The sequence below is a fragment of the Anopheles stephensi genome, chromosome 3 (assembly GCF_013141755.1).
Source record: "Anopheles stephensi strain Indian chromosome 3, UCI_ANSTEP_V1.0, whole genome shotgun sequence".
Taxonomy (NCBI): domain Eukaryota; kingdom Metazoa; phylum Arthropoda; class Insecta; order Diptera; family Culicidae; genus Anopheles; species Anopheles stephensi.
The window spans coordinates 60,090,599-60,105,747 of record NC_050203.1 but is presented as its reverse complement, the minus strand read 5'-3'; positions in this window follow the sequence as shown (position 1 = coordinate 60,105,747).

The following is a 15,149-nucleotide window of genomic DNA, read 5'->3' as shown; positions in this document are numbered from 1 at the left end:
AAAGTGACATAGTTTTCCGAGTAGAAGGTTTCACAATTCACATAAACACACACACAACAAACAGAAGGTAACTTATGTACGCGAGGGACGAGTTTTTCTAGGTGCTTCTCCAGCAATCCAATAAACAATGTCAGTGTGAGCAATTTTTAGGGGCAAAAAATCCTATCTCGCTTTTTTTGGGGCAAGCTTTCAAGCAAATTAGGACACGGTGGCGATTGAATTGGACACAGTGGCATCTGGTGAAATCTGCTAAACTTGTACGCTAATTAGATGATGAGTGGAAAACACGCTTTTCCGTTCCGAACGTTGTAGGGCTTGATCGGTTATGATACAAATGTGATGATTCAGAATGCACATTTTAACCTTCTCATGGACAATGTAGGCCTACCTTCTCTTTGATGATACTTGAAACTAGGTTCGAGTGTTCCATTGGGGGATCGGATCGAACCTAGTAGGAACGGAACGAAAATCTACACTATCAACAACGTATTCACTTTAATCGATTCATTAGCAACGCAAATTGCATACATCTAGGCGCCTTAAAGTATGTTTGACATTTTAATTTGTTTAAAATTTGAATTAAAAAAAACACCTTTAACCGCAAATAATTTCTTTAGAGAATTTTTGTACGTTTGCAAATAAAATATTGATCAGCATCCCTCTCTGCCAAATACTTCATTTTTTAAATTTATCTATTAGTATGACGCCTCGACTTCGTACTATCAACATCGCACTTGATGACTAATTACAATCTTCACTAAATTTACAAGGCATTGCATACCTTTGTTTGTTATGGTATCGATTTACTTCGATTTTGCTAACCCATTTCACTGTAGCGACAGATCTTTACCCTTCAAACTCGAAGCACACCGTCGGATAATCCAAAGACGAAACACAGATCCCCGTTATCCGTTCTGCGTGCCCAGCTTCTGTTCGCATGCTGTTGCATAAAATTGTTGCCTCGCTGTGCAACCCCTGGCAAATGCCGTGCTGCAGGTGTTAACTAGCGGGTCTTCTAATCGTACCCCGCTAGGGGATGCGAAACCCCCTCCATTCACACGCTTGCGAAAGGACTAATTTGCCTCTCCGCTTAAACGGAAACAGCAAAACAATAGAATTCTGTAACACCGCTCTGTTACGCTCGGCACGTACCGGCTCGGTACGGTGACGGTATACCTTTTGTTGCGGGCTGCGTTGCGATGCGCTGCAAGTGCACCAGCACCAGGCAGGTGAATATGTAAATTTTCCACACCCTGCCTCTCATTCCCGGTAAACACCTCGCCGCAGTGCAGAATTCGTGACGAATCATTGGATCAACCGTGTCGCCAGTTAAGCAACGGAGACGACGACGGGTAAATAATGTAACCGTCGCAACATGAGCTGTTACAAATGTGCAACACATGCAAACGCTACATCAACCCGCCCTTTAGAGGGGGACCGATTGAGGAGTCGTGAGCCCGTGAGCAAACGTGAGCCCGTGCTCGGGGCTATCGGAAGACGTAGATTAAAAGCACAAATCACTTAATAAAATGTACATCCAATTGCACAATTTCCCGCATGACTGGGAACGCGGGAGAGGGGATGGGATGGAGGGGGGGGGGAGGGGGTTTGAAATGGGGATGAACCATTTTTGGAAGGCAACATGTGCGGATTAACGCGCTTCAAGTCAGAGAATATTGAATTGTGCTTTCCCGTGCGCTTTACGTTGCGTGGAACACCTTCTAGGATGTATACGTGTCGGCTTTCAAACTTTTAATAATATTTTATATGAGTTCTTTAAAATTTGATGGAGCATCCATTTTATTTGAAACAATTACAAAGGGGTTACAGTAAAACTTGTGATAAAAATAACTATAAATCGTTAACAAAACCGTCTTCTATGTATTGGACCCTAAATTAACAATTCTTATTTATAACTAGAAAAATCCACCCAAAATTATTTTTAAAACACCTTGCTTTTGTAACAATAATTTCTAAATATCTGCGCAACCAACCAAACGAACCTTCCAACGGCATTAAACCTAGCGTTACAAGCGCCCTAACGCCCTGACTAACTTCCGAGACGAAGAGTGCGGAAAGTGTTAACGGAAAATTAGAGCAACGATCGGTCAGGCGCCAACGAGCCAGACACCGGACAAGTGATTTAATTCATCTCCCCCACACTAACCTCCCATACAACACCCGTTGTCTACCATCCCCTTCACTTACAGCTCGTAAACCGAGCGGCCCTTTAGCAAATGGCCCGTTGTGACCGATATCCCGGCGCAAAAGTTCCTCAACACTTTTCCTGTCCTGCGTTTTTCTGTAGCTCGCTCGCTACCAATATCGCAAGACAACCAAGTGCCGGACCGGAGCAAAAGTGATGCAATGTACACGGCAGTGGTCCGTTTTTTTCTCCCTAACGTTTCCACCACGAGTTTAATAAATCAGCTTAAAAATTGTCCCCTTCGCTGGTAGGAAAGCTGGTCCAACCGCAGGACGGATGTGTGCAAACTATTCTTCAACCACTAATCTCAATATCCCATTTGCCATGAGGAGAGGTTAGGAATGCAATACCCGGCTGCAAGGGGCCATGGGCGAAAGGGCCACCACACAAAAGGGCTGCATGGCCGTGTCACGCAAAGCTAATAATCGTCATTATTTACCGAACGATTTTTATTCGCAAAACTTTGCCGTTCTCCTGCGTGAACGTTAGTTTTTGGCCCCTTCACTATATATACGTTTTAGTGCAGAGATTTTTTTGATTACTTATCTCATTCGTCCTCGTATCGTCGGCTTCCCGATCGTTGATAGGAGGAAAAGTTTTCCCATTGCCGATAAGGCTTCCGGTAATGTGCACTTGTGGGATGCGTGATGCGTGTACCATCATGTGTCAATCATTAGTGGGAATGCTCGAAAATGAGCACACTCCTGCACGTGCGGTTGGGAGGGTTCAATGGTGCCAGAAACTTTGAACATTGCAACACCACCTCGGAATACCAATGTGTTGTGGGAAGGAAAATGTCCACCGAGATTGGGGTTGAGGTTGAGGCAAAGCAAATGAGGTGTTTTATTGAACTTTTCGAAGGTGTTTAAGGGTGTATTGTAATGGAATATCAGTTTAGCTCGATTTCTAGTCGAATAATTGTTCTCATAATATGTTGTTATTATTGAAGACATGCTTCTATACCTAATTTTCCTAAAATAATATGGACAGCAATGCGGAGTGTCCCAAAGTTTAATAGATTTTCCAGGATTTGCCAGATATGTTTGAGCCCAGCTCACAGTTTATTTCAAGATTTTCCAAATATGTATGCAATCAACCTGAGATACTCTGAGTGTTCCACAAACAGTTTTGAATGCGCCCTGAAAATTTTTGCCGGTTTCTTCAGAAAAACTTTTTTACGGTTACGTAGAAAAAGAATGATGAAAAGTAAAGTTATGATAATCGATGAAATGGCTTATCTTTTTGGGTGTAAATCTCAGGTTGAGATTTTGAGTAAATGAGAATACCATAAATTTAATTGAAACAAAATGATTTCAAAGCCTTTTTCTTACCATTCTCGACCAAATATAACCAAAACAAGTTAGACCTCCACATAAAACCATCAACGAAGTTTCAATTTATTTTAATTTTTGTTTTTGGTTTGAGTATCATCCATTAACATTTTTAATGTCTGGCGTGGGCCAGGTCAAAAGTTTTTATTTTAATCAGTAATTTTAAAGTAAATTGCTACGCTGTTTGTTTGCTTGTTTGAATACATTTGAAGTAATTTTTAAATACTTGCAGCCTCTTCATTTTATCATACAAAATTAGACAACCAAGAAGGCATTATATTGCCTGAAGTAAGTAGCCTTATAGTATAACTGGATGAACCCCAGATGAACTTAGATGGATGGATAAATATTAAATAATATTCCTTAATGGATTTTTAAATTGTTGTTTATTACTGGGCAAAACCATCGCTTAGTATAATTGAAAGTCTTATTGTATTACTAGTTTTTTCCTTAAATTGATTTGTTCATTACAATAAATACAATTCCTTATTAACCAAACATACCAAACAAGCTTACCAAGCAAAAGGACTGACGAATGACTTTTTTGCACGATTTTCTATCGTAATAAAATCTTACGCTAGATCAAACGAAAACAACTAAATCTCATCGCCTGTAGAAAGAATCAACCCGTACCGAACCGCTGAACGAGAATTCGTCGGGTGGATGAAATGAAGATATCCGGTGTTTGTTGCTGCACACCGATACCGAGGGATAAGGTCACGAACGTGCCAGACCTACCTTTCCCACTGCCGCCGCCGTATGTCCGCCCTTGTATGTTTAGCTGGCTGCGTGCTATTCGCTGCGGTTGAACGCAGCAATGTGCTCATAGGTGTGCGGTAGTATTTATGATCCTTGCCGAGCGGAGCAGATGGGGCGGGAAGGGTGAGGGGGCGACCACGGGAATGAATAAGATAAACAAATAAAGATATTGATTACATCAATAAACACCTCACGAACGTTGACGAGCGATGACGAAACGTTTGGCGCTAAGGGAACCTGGCCTGCCCGCCGCGCTCACCAAGAAGTACAAAGCTCGAAAGGATTGAAGGACATACGTTTACATCGAGTCGATCAATGGGACATCAATGGCGCGCGCGGTGTGCTGGGTCCGGGGGCTGTTACACACCGACCAATCACACACCACGCAAGGGTTCTGCATCGCACCGGGAAACCAACGGATAAGCATCCACCTACGCGAAAGGCGCACGGGAAAACTTGGAACCAAACCGTCACCGTCGAGCGTCTGCGTGTGTCTCCTGGACGGTGACCGAGAGAATGTGTGCTAGCATCTTAATATGGTGTGTCTATTTGTGCGATAATATGTTTACCATCACGCATTGGTCCTTGAGGTTCGACTCGATTCTAGGAAGTGTGTGTGTGTGTGTATAAATGTGCTTCACACCTATTCAAACATACATACGCAAAAATACAGGTGAACACGTCCCGGAGTGTTCAATAGAGTGAAATGAATTCGATTTTACCAGGAGTGTCTGTGTATAAAGGATGTAAAGCCGTTTTTTACCCATTTGGAATGTATGTTTTGGTTTAAGTTTTGGATTTTAAGAAGACATCGTTTCTACAGCAATATTGTTGAAAATTTATTTATTTTTGTTAATTTCAATGCTGGGGAGCATTAAATTATATTACAAAAAATAAAACATTATCTGTCGCAATATTCCACAGTCCTGGTTAAACCAGAAAATTTTATTGGTTAAAACCAAACCCAGCTTCTTCTCGTCAATTCCTTCGTTTGCCGCTAAATTGTCGTTTCAAAAATTCCTTTTCCTGTCAGCATTTTAAGCAATTTAAGTATCAAGTAAGAAAGCTGTTTTAAATAAGAGAGCCCTGTTAAATTTGCTTTACAGAGTATATTCACACTTTTTTTTTTGTAAGAGTATTCGAAACAAACCTAAAATGATAATGAAACAAACGTTATTTAAGCCAATATAAAACAATTTATTAAGGGCATTAAAGAACAAAAACCAATGACATAAAATTGATAATAGATCAACTAATAAAACAAAACCACAACGAAGAACCTGAATGGTGTTGTCCTGTCAGATGGATTCTCTTCAAAATCGTTCATAGTAAGTTCAACTTCACTCTTAATTTTATCCCTAAGCACATCTTGCAGAACATTTTTTTAAATAAAGGAATTCAAAAACAAATGTAATATTATCTAAACACTTTTTAACACTTTCCCATGTTGGTTTTTACAATTAAAGACGAATAGTTTTGGATTTGTCTCGAGTTTGTTTTACGGTTTTCCAGATTTCTATTTTCTTCGCACAGTTTCTGGGTTTTTTCTAATTATTTTTGAAATCAAATTATTCTTTGTAAGACCTGTTTGTTTTAAGAAATAAGTTTAGATATTTGTTGATGCCAGAAAAGGGAACTTAAGTACTCTAGGGTATTTAAGTACTTAACCAACTTAATTTTACAAACCGGAATTTTCTGCCGAGAGAATGAAATATAAAGCAATACGGCCAGGCCATCCTTCATCAATAAAAAAATATTAATAATGTTTTTAAGAGTACGAAACAGACGATAAATTCTCTGATATTTCAATTACTACAACATGATTTTTATTCCTGTTTTTATGTTTTTGTATCTTTGTTTAAAAAACAGATATTTTGAAAAACAATACAAACCGATACAATGATTTTGACGATTTAATAGATTTTAACATGTCAGTTAATAATTTAAAAACTCTTTTAAGGCAACGGTTTTGATGATTATTTATTGTAACGTATCTGGTTCATGTTATGCAGGCAATTATTGTTAGATAACTAATAAACGAATATGAATATGAATATGAATATGAATATGAATAAAAATATAAATCAGAAAAAATTGGGGATCGATAGAATGCAAACGAAACTATAAGGCAAACCATCAGAAAACCTCGGTACTAATTCGGAAATATTGTGAAAACATCAAAAGCCCTCGGGATGAATAACGGGATGAAAAGTAACTGGAAATCCGTCATAAAACTTCAGGGATGCCGTGTGTAACATTCCTCTTCTTCTTCGGCATAACAACCTTGAAAGGTCCGTGTCTGCCTTTTCTGGCGTTCTGTGACCTGATTTTACCCGCAGCTAGATAGTCCTGCTAAAAGGGGAGATCTGGATGGGATTTGAACCCCAGTCCTGTCGTGTGAAGCTGAACCCCACTACCGCCTGAACAGTGGAGCGATATAATCAATTGTTTTTTTGTAAAAGAAAAGAAAGACACTGCACGCATTTTAAACATAAACTGCTTCAAAAAAGTCTGTACAGGTAAAATACAAAACAAAAAAGTGTTCAACACCGCTGTAATCTCAGCTTCCACTCGCAACTTCAATCATTCCACCGGAGTGCGCTATGGCCTGCACCAGATACCCGTTTCCATTACATGTGTACCAAACGGATCAACAAGCGCCGGACAACGGTCACGAACCGGGAAAAAAGGGCTGATTAAGTGCTCGCGTACCTGTGTCACCTTAATACCAAAACCCTCCACCGATCGAACGTGTTCGAATGGAGGCGCTCAATTTTTTTTCACGTTTTTTATCGTCAGTAAAGGAATTAAGCCACCCACCTTTATCGTATAAGAACGATTCAAACATCACCATGGCCAGGGGAAAAAAGCGAGCGCGTCGAGATGATATTAAAAACTTGTGCAACAAATCGTGCGGTAAATATTGACGACCGTTGACGGTTTGCGTTGGTCATCAAATGAAGGTTGCCGCCCGCTGTCCATCGGTGACAGTGAGTGCCTACACGAGGCACACCATTTCCGGGCATTTAGCACGCTCGATAAAGCTCTCGATATAGATGCTTACTTATTGTTGCGTTTATTCTGTCCGAAACGACGGTTGTCCGTGGTGAGGTGCGTTACTGGGCGGACATAGTCGTTGTAATGATTTCAAGGATTATTTTTTAGTACCATGTGTCCGCAGGTCCAGCGCCCTTCAAATCACTGATAAAGGATCTAGGACATTCAATACTTCTTCTCGCTTGGGAGAAGAGATCACCCGGCGAAACTCTATTTCCGGTATGGCACTTGATTCGATCAACTGACCGTCGCCAGGCAGTCAAGTGTAGGTTATTGTGTTTGCGATGCGCCATTTTCTTGCGACGGATTTAATTCAAAAATATCTCACCGTGTAGTAATAACGCTGCGAGCCGTATCTTACGCCTGATGACGTTAGCAGGCAGAAGGGACAGTGGCAGAGCAATTCAAATATAAACATATTCCCACCTAATAACTACCTTCGCCAAAGTTCGCCATCCATCGGTGGTACGTGGTTTCGTTGACAAATTATCCTTATTTGGCAACAACAATACGAATCGGATTCGTGTGAGGACGCCACCGCAAAGGAAGGAGATCTCTGTCGCTGACAAACCGTGAAATAAACTCGCATGTTGCATTCCATCGGACAGCAGCCGGAGAAGCGCACAGCGTCATCATCTATTTCCTGTTCAATTTACCCAACTGTCACCGGAGAGCACCGGAGTGCACCGTCGGGAGTATGTCCCAAGCCGACGACAACGTTCCCTTGCCTGCCCTCAAAAGTACGCACAATACCCACGATCATTGTCCGGTTCGGACGTCTTCGACCGTGGCGGTACATTTTTATCACCAAGCTATAATTTATTATGATTACAGTTTGAATGTTTCAAATTAATCTTACTTCCCGGGCGGCGTACGGAAGCGGCGGGACCAATCGTTGCCACGTTTGCTTTGCTTCAATGCGGTCAAGCCGGGCAAATAATAGCGGCGGGGACGACCTATGACGATTCTGGGCGGGGTACACTCATCGAAATGTGTATATTTTTGTCGCCTCCATTCGTATGATAATGAAGGACGGGCAAATGGAACGTTAGCGTTAGCCGAGACTGTTGCAGATCAGTGACAATTGGACACTCTTTCTCCATTCCCATTCTAAACAGTCATTGTGGATCTTCTAAAAACTATGTCCGGAGACAAAAATATTCTTTCCAAACTGTTGTACAATTAATGAGAAATTATAAAAAATCGGTTTTTTAGGAAAAAAAAAATCAACTTCCCCTACTTAAGGTTCCTCGTCCCTAACTTGGCCCCATACAAGCCCCGGGAAGTAAACAATCAAAATGCAACAGGTTACAGCTCATCATCCGAAGCGCTTTTGGTGTGTTTTTTTCCAAGTCTCCAAGTCTAACAGAAATGCTACTTGTTTACCGTCCCGAGCGATGTGTTCCATTCGGGAAACCGGTGGAACCGAATTCCGGTCACGTATTTCGTAGGACAGCATTTTCGCTGATATTGCTGCTAGTTCGCGGGTGGCAAGATTTCCGAACACAACACAATTTTACTAAGACGGCCCCAGTTGGGTGGGAAGTAAAGCCTGTCAAGCGGACTGTTCCGACACACGATCGCAAAGTAGATGCAGTGCCAGGGCGCTATAGGAAAATTCAGTGACACATCCCTTTAGCACACGGTATGGTGACAAATATGGAAAGTTAAATATTCTAACCTAGTCCAATCACGCATGGACACTTTTTTTTTCGACGATTCACTCGGTTTACTCTATTAAATGAATGAATGAAAATTGATAAATCTTTGACACAATGTGTGTGTGTGGGTTTTCCCTTCGTGCTTACCGACAGTAGGGCGTGATTGAAATGCAAATTGAATTGTCTTTGCAAACCCGCTCCGTCAATCTTTCGTGTCAAATGAGGTCGAAAATAGTCGAGAAGGATGTACGCAAAAAAAAAAAAACATGAGCTAGGAAGGACAGCCGACATGTGTGCGTTTGGTTGTTGGTCGGCGATGGTTGACACTCATTAATTTTAATATGTTTAGGAAGTTGTTTCGGGAAAGATTTTTTTGGGATCTATTGGGAACCCACAAAATAATTTCTTGAACCAGTGGTAGTCTGAGCAGGTGCCTCAACATAATTTGAATACCATTCATTGCTGCGATATGAGTATGTTAAGGAAACGGAAATATTAATTGAACTCAGTTTGTTATAACATTATTTCTAATTCACCTATCGCTTGATTTTCACCCGTAGCTGCATAGTCACTATCGGACTATCCGACGGAGGGGGAATCTGGATGGGATTTGAACCTCGATCCTGTCGTGTGCTGTTATCTCACCCGGCCACCGGACCAACCAAATTTATCTGACATACATGCGTCATGCAATGCAACATGTGCCTTTCGAGGCAATTTTTTCTTTAGATTGATGCATAAGAAGACGCTCCCAAGGACAGGAGCATACCAAATTCTCAGAATGATCTAAATTACTCCAGACCAACATGAAGTTAGCTTCACGATGCGGCAAATCGGGCATATGACAGGATAAACCTATACGACGCAATGAGTTCTTTTGGATTCCCGACCAAGCTTTCCAGGCTCGTAAGAATGACAATGGCCAATATCACATGCCAGGTAAAGGTCTGGATGGAAAACTATCAGGGCCCTTTGCTACCACCAAAGGCCTACGGCAGGTAGATGGGCTTGCCTGTCTCCTTTCCAACCTGACGCTAGAGAGAGAGCCATCCGTGGCTCGGAGGTGGAAACTTCGGGGACCACCTTCTTTAAATCAATCCAGAGTCTTGGCGTACGCTGATGTCATAGCCATCATTGGTTTGAGGCTCTCCTATGCAGCAGAAGCTTACCAAAGGATCGAGTGAGCAGCACAGAACCTCGGGTTGGAGATTAACGAGGCGAAAGCTAAAATGAATGCGAACAAACACTGATTTACGCTGAGGGGTGATGTACAGATAGCTGACCGCGCCTTCAAAGTCGTCCAAAACTTCACCTATCTGGGGTCAAAAGTCAGCACCGACAACAACATTTATGTTGAGTTACGCGCATGGGTGCTGGCTGCCAACCGGTCATACTACAGCCTGAGGAAAGTTCTGCACTCTAAATACCTGTCGCGACGGACGAAGCCGTGGGACTGTACAGAACATTTATAGTCCCAGTACTCACACACGCCTCTGAGACATGGACTCTGTCCAAAACTGACGAAACGTATGTGTGGAAGGACAATGGTGGAGCTACAATGACGATCTCACCACCGTGCAGCGAATTAGACTCGCCATGACTCTGGAAGAATAAGCCCGTAAAGTCCTTTTAGAACACGTCAACACGGACAGAGGAGGCGTGGTACGCCCAATCTGAGATGAAGTGATGGCGTTGATGCATCCGCCAGAACGACCGGGATAACGGATTAGCAGACAACGGCGCTAAATCATGAGCGGTATCGAGGATTGTTACAGCTGGCCAAGACCATGTAGTATTAGTAGTAGTAACATGTAGTAAGTAAGTAACATGAAGTATTTTCGTTTAAGATTTCACACATAACATTTATGGGGTTTAACTGTCCTAACGCTTGTCCTTATAACGTATATTAAGCAGTATTTCCCTTGGACTTACACTCCTAGACATTACGTTGCCAATCAACTAAGTCATATGTGTTGTGGCTTTGAGCTGTCGATCGAGAAGCACTTCTAGCGGCTGGAGTCATAGTAGCAGACATCGAGTGGAAAAAAAAACAAAAATGTTCTCCAACATAAAAAAGACCAGTTGTTGAGGATGGAACACTTCAAAATTTCGCTATGATTACTTGCGCAGATGATGACAATCATTCATGCTTTCTATTCCTTATTCTATTTAACTATTATTCAATAATTGTGGCATTGAAGAAATCTTTATTTTGTAGAAAAATTTTAATTACATCCAAGAACATCCAAGAATATATTTTTTGATCGATGCTTTGTTTAAATCTTCTGAACTACTGTTACAAAAAATATTCTCTATTTATCACGCATTTTTAAAACTAAAAAATTAACTTCCCAAGTATTAACTTCAGTTTATATTTAAGAATTTAATTTTTTTAAAAGGAACATCCTTGTTTATTTATTTATTAAATATGACGGTCCGATGCCGTATTGTCACCACCGCATGTGGTGACTGTGAATTACATTCACGCAGAAAACAATTAACAAAATTAACTAGGCATTTCCTCCTAGTTATTTACCATATCCCGGGCATGCTCGGTTAAGGAACATCCTTGTGCTAGCTTTTTTATATTATTCACTGAAGAACGGCCAAGGCCTTATAACGATTGAGCCAACATTATGTTTATCTCCAAAAATAGTCAATCGGTTACATCCGATCAACCTTGCACCCGAGAGTGGCTCACGATTGTTTCTGACTTCGGCACCAGTGTTTGTGACAATGTAAGCCAAAATCGTACGTCTAGCTCAGAGCCTTTCACCGTCAGACAACTTTTAAACCCGGGTTTTTTTTCCCCTGTTTAACCAACCTGTTCATTATAACGCAGAGCGCAGCATGGTGCACCGTCTTCACAATCGCTGCGTACACCGTACAAGACGCTACCGTACAATGTCGAACGTCAGGAAACCCATCTCGAAGGCTTAATGCTCGCATACCAATGCTTGTACAGCACTCGAAAGTGCGTCAAATGTACGCTGACGAGAGTTTGGTTTGGTTTGGTTTTTTTTTTCTCTCCCGTAGCACACAGCATTCGTTTCCGTGTTCCGGTTGGGGTGGGAAAACCCGTGGCATGAGAATCCTTTACTGCCTGCAATAAAACGCACGCAAGGAAAAGGGGTAAGACATCGTTCGCATAGCACATCGCGCTGACATCATTATATAATTGAGGTATTAAATGAACTGAGAGTGCTATTGACGTTTTCATTATTGTCGTTATAAAGTATTATTGTTTCCGCCAGATGCGCCCGGCCACCCCGGGCTGCGAAACTGTGGCGGGACAGTAGCGAAGAAAAAGCAGGAAGCCAGGGTGACGTTGCCGATGGCGAGAATGTTGTTGAAGGCAAAGCAAAAGGAAAATAATCAAAGATTGTTCCGCAAACAAACTTATGAAACAAGTGAAAAACAAAGAGCAACTTTGCAAAGAGAAAAGAAACAGCTTTAATCAGCTCGTGACCAACTGTTGAAGAAATTAAGCGATACAAACCAGCGGAAACGGAAACTATCAAACACAGACAGTCGATCTACGCGACGACACAAGCGCAGAACTACAAGAACCCATTACCAAAGCTGCTGGCAGACAGTCAGGAGTAAGCTTCTAACTGCTGCCCACCTGTACACCCTTCCAGCCCCACTAAAACCTCCACCCTTCTGGGGCAGCCCCAAAATGTTTGCGACACTCGCCGCTTTTCTCCTAATCATTAACAAAGTCATTTCGATTTAATTGATTTATACTAATGGCATTCAGAATGTTGAACCAATGTCAACTCATCGAGGCCCGGCCGCCCGGAATCCGTAGCGTTCTCCCCGTCGAAAAAGTGGACCCCCATCGCTCCCACACCCCTCCTCCTCCTTCCCCTCCTCGTCATACGCACTTCGGCGAACCGTTGAGGCAAATAATTATGGCTAAAAATGGGAAACACACCATCGAGCCCGGGGAAACGCCTCGGAACGGCCGTTTCTTCCAGCACGGACATGGACACTGCTGCTGTCCGTACATCACAACGTACAAAAAATTAATCCAATTAAGCCAAGCGCAAACGCTTAGTGCGAGCACATAAAGTCCGGAGGGTAATAAACGGAAATGCTCGTAGCGCGATTTATGTGGGGTGGCCAGTGAAGGTTGATGGCTTGTAATCCTTCGGTTTTCGGTGGCCCAGAGGTGTCTATCTGTGTGTGTGTGCGTGTCCTAGTCTTCGAGGCTGTGTTTGGTCGCCTTTTTTTGGGGGGAGCAACCTCATTTCCTTCACTCTCCGAGCGCTTAATACGGGTCTCGGTATGGATGATTGCGATGAGCTGTAGCCGTAAGATTTGAAGTTGTTTTAGGCGTAAAGGCGTCTATCGGGTTGTGTTTTCGGACCAAAAATCAAGGGCATTCAAGTATTGATGTTGGTTGAGGGTTTAAATCTTTGGTACGCTTTAATGCGCACGGATTAACGGCCGGACGGTTGGGTTGCGACAGGGGAAAGTTAAATCTTTATTTACTACACACCTTCGGCCGTGTGGCTTTATTTGGGTTGTAATCGAGAATGTACAAGGCTGGTGCCGACTGCACCATAATAAAAGTAAACTATGTCTAATTTGGAATCAATACTACATGTTGTCGTCTGTTTTCCTGTTGGGTTTTTTTGTTATCCTTGTAAGCTTATCGATTTTAGTTTTATTTTTATGTATCCTGTATTGTGGCTAGATAAGCTAAATAGATTTACTTTAAAATATTTTTTTTCCAATAGGTTTTAAGTTGAGGTAAATATTGGCTATAATGTTTTTCATTCTCAGGCTATGAATAAAATTAAGTCTAGAAAGATAGAAGTGACAGGTCAAGATCTCAGGACATAATTTCGAGGACACGGAGCTTCACTTCTGAATTCTAATGAAATCAATTTGTCTCTAGCATTGATCTTCTAAGACCACCAACAGCCTTACTATATATTTTAAGATCACTCTTGGTTCTCTACATCTGCGTGCAAGAATACTTGCTGCTTATCGGTCATTTCTTCACTACATCAAACATTTTATTTTAACAGGTAAAAAAAAAATCCCACCCGAATTGTGGAAACGAATCATGGGCATCATGATGATCCGCACTGGAAAATAGAACCGGTACATCATGAAGATTGCGCAGTGTTCCTTGAACACCGTGAGAAGAAAGTTTTGAAAATTAAAGACGCCCTTCACGCGATCGGATCGATCGGTCGTTCGACCGACGCATTCTTGTCGTATTATCCGGAAATAGGCCTTCTACCTTCCCAGACCTGAGCCCCTTGGCGAGTATTTTGTTTATGGCGAGCCTAGAAGAGATTCCAATGGAACATCCAGCAACAGCAAAGTGGATTTCGTCACAAAATCTATAGCCAATTTTTTAACAATTTCAATGAATAGGATGGGGAGCTACTCATTCGCTCACCATCACGCAGCGCATTAAAGTCGCCAGGCTCTGTAAGGCTGATCATGTCATGAGAATGAGACTCAACGACTCCAACAATTCCTTTTAGGATGTCCTCTTTGACAGAGGTAGCTCCTAATTGAGCGTTCAGCGATTTTAAGTCGGCAAGAAACTCCGTGATGTTGAGCGATCCAAAACAATAGTAATTTTCGTTGGGAGTATTTAACATTTCATCGTTAAAAATAAAAATAAATTATGTAAATTCCGTATTATGAAACAGAATTAAATTTAAATAGTTTGCTGCAATCGTATGAAAACATTATTGAATACCAGTGCAAAACATTGGATCACGTAAAGAATCAATTTTTTAAATCGATACATTCCAGCAATCTAATTAAAAAGTATTCTTCTCTACACAGTTCACCTACCCTTTGCTCGAAGCAAAAAATGCTCCTTTTGTTCCACTTTGAATTATCGTTTTCCCAATCTAATTTCCCACCAGCCGCTCAACACCGGCAAGAAAAACAATGACACGCGTTAACGTTGGCCGCGCTACAGCTATCTTCATTTCATCTCCCTTTGCCGAGCTTGATCGATTGGAAACCGCTTAACCACTACAGCGAAAACGATATTTTCTTCCATAAGCTAGTGCAAATATTGTTCTGCCCTGCAGGCGCCTCCCGGCGCACCCACCGTCAGCTGCACGGCGCGCGTCACAAAGATCAAGCCAAGAACAT